The sequence below is a fragment of the Anneissia japonica genome, unplaced genomic scaffold (genome assembly GCF_011630105.1).
Source record: "Anneissia japonica isolate Jap-2015-1 unplaced genomic scaffold, ASM1163010v1 scaffold904_len716149_cov161, whole genome shotgun sequence".
NCBI lineage: Eukaryota > Metazoa > Echinodermata > Crinoidea > Comatulida > Comatulidae > Anneissia > Anneissia japonica.
Window position 1 is genome coordinate 418,789 of NW_022683714.1, and position 2,846 is coordinate 421,634.

General features: G+C 39.3%; 1 protein-coding gene across 1 annotated transcript in view; it reads left to right on the forward strand.

The window, feature by feature from the left end:
• The window catches only part of LOC117100857 (sia-alpha-2,3-Gal-beta-1,4-GlcNAc-R:alpha 2,8-sialyltransferase-like), a 15,785-nt gene that overhangs the window by 437 nt on the left and 12,502 nt on the right, over nt 1-2,846 (forward strand). The window lies entirely within an intron of this gene.

The window sequence follows — 2,846 nt, forward strand, 5'->3', positions numbered from 1 at the left end:
AACAGAAATCCCCCCCTGCCATGGGCAAATTTTGGGGGGGGGATGTGGGGGGGGGTGCTAAAAAAAAAGAGAAAAAAAAAGAAAAAATTATCGCTCAAAACGCTTCAGACGGTAATTTTAGACGTCTAGAAAACAAAATTGACCCCGGACCCTTCAGGGTGGTATATTATCTCGATCGGCCCCCTTTCGGCCCCCACCCCACCCTGATAGTGATAAGCCCAGTCACCCGTCGGACACGTCAAGCCTCTTCCCGTTGGCTACGTCAAAACAGCTAATGGTTAAACTTGCCAGTTTTTCTAGGCGTCGCTTCGTCTGGATGTTCCCACTTCCCCACCACACCCACACCCGTCGAACAAATCCTGGCGCCGACACTGTTGTCTCAGCCATGTGGGGTTAAAAAGTTCGGCATATCTGCTACTAGAGGTCGTGCTTCTCTTGATACGCGGCGTAGGCTTACGCTTACACATCGTCGGCCCCTACTTTTTGGCAGAAAATATATGTCTATGGAGATTATTGTATGATCGGAAAGAAATGCAAGAAGAGAAAGAGGGAGGAAGGAGAGGGAGGGGAAAGAGAGTGTTTATCCAGTTCAAGACAGAGTTAAATCTTCTCGCAATTCACATTGGCGGATCTGGGGGAGGAGATAAGGGCTCCGGACCCCCCTCCTTTGGGCAAGAAAAAGAATTCTAACCTACCTTTTTAGAACACGTGAACTGAGAACTAAGAACTTAAAAATCATTAAAAGAAATCATTTAGAAATCAACATTTTCCAGGGGAGAACCCGAACCCGGCTTTCTCTTTGTGTTCATTGATTCATAAAATCGTTTTAAAGAGGAGAAAACCTTAATTTTGAAGAACTTAAAAGTCATTAAAAGACACCTCAGACGTCGGAAAAGCTCATTTCCCGCCATCTAGGAATCAAAATTTTCCCGGACCTCTCTTTCTCTTTGGGGTTTATCGATTCATGGAAGAAAAGAATACGTACGCAACTCTCAATTTTGGTTATGTATTGCACATAACAGGCCTATTCACTGTGTAATAAGAATGAGAAAGTTAAAACCTTGAATTTTTAAGAACTTAAATTCTTTAAAAGACCCTAGCTCAAAAGTCGGGAAAGCTCATTTCCCGCGCGCGCCATCTAGGAATCAAAATTTCCCCGGGGAGGACCCCACTCCCTTCTTTTTGGGAGGTTTTGAGAAACATTTTGACCCGCACCTCCCTAATTTGAACCCAGATCCCCCTGATTCGTATTCCCATTCATCTTACTAGTTCCCCGCAACCCCCCTCCCCTCCCCCAACCACGCATTGCAAAACGTTCTGCCGGCCTTTTACGTCTGACCGCCCGATTAATGGTCCGATTGATGAATGTACAGAATAAAGTACTCGACTCAAACTGTCAAGCATTAGCCGAACGATTGAGGACTGACCAATCGACAAACGAGAAAACAACGTGAGTTTAATATATTACTGTATAATAATAAAAGTCTACCGTATCTCATGACTCTCATGAAACACTGGGCATGAACAAATCTAGTTTTTGTTTTCTTGCTTCATATTTGTATAGGGGTGCCTCGCGAATTGGCCCGATTGGGTGGGGGTGTGGTGGTCCAATGTCCTCGAAGGGGGTCCGGGTCCCCAACGTAGGTGGACAGTGCCCGGGAATGTCCAAAGGCACTGAAGTGGGTTTCTGGAAAACAGCCCTGAAACCTCTAAAATTTAAATATTTCGAAGGCTTATTTAATCGATTCTCACAACCTGTAGAGAATTTGTTTTTCTCCCCGAAATTTGTGGGTTTTCTCACCAACGGATATCGCTCCCTGACAAGTGCCTTCACCCGAACCCCTCCCCACTGGTACCATTCAGATCTTTTATTCTTTCGTAATGAATTTTATTTTTAATTTTTAAGAATGCGGTTTGATGTTTATAGCGAACGATTTTAATTGCTCGAAAAAAAAAATTAAAAAAAAAAAAAACCCAAAGCTGTTGCTATCATAGGCCAAAAAAAATTGTTTGTTTACCCGTCTTTTTTATTTTAAAAAATGATAAATAAGGACGGGTGGAAAAAGTTTTTTTTTTTTTTTTTTTTTTTTTTTTTTTTTTTTTTTTATTTATTTTTTTTTAAGATAGGCCTACTTATCAGATGGAATAAAAATAACCCACAGAGGCCTAGAATGGCAATATCTTACATCAGACAACAACCTTAGACAAATTCACTCACATTTTTTTTTTTATTTGTAAAGAAAAATCTAAAAAAAACCCTTTCTTTTTCCGCCCCTATTTTTTTTTCAGTGAGTTAGGGGCGGGTGGAGGAGGGCAAACAAACATTTTTCTTTTCGGCCGAATACTTGTTTAGATTAGATAATCATTCTTGTGAAGTCAAGTAGGCCAACTACGTAATGTCATAATTTACAAGATTATGCTCTAAAATATTGTATATTCCTACGCCCTTCAGGAGGAAATTTTCAAATGACAGAAATCATTTTAAATTGCCAGCAAATAATTTTGTTTATTTCAAATTTTCAAATTGGATTCAATAAGATAGGAGAACATATACAATTTAATATAAAGCTAAATATTTAATATACAGAAAATAAAAAACGATTAAAAAAAATCAATAAAATTGATATCAGAATATACAATAGTATTAACAACTTTTCCGATCCAGAATTCTTGAATAAATTGAATTCAATTTCGATAACCACCACAAAAGTCAAGATAAATGATGAAAATCAATAAATATGAGCATCAAAACATACAAAGGGCAGATGGAATAAGCCAGTTCATGGTTTGACCTGCCCATGACCGTATTCGTGGTCAATTAAGGTCATTCAACATAACCTATGGTG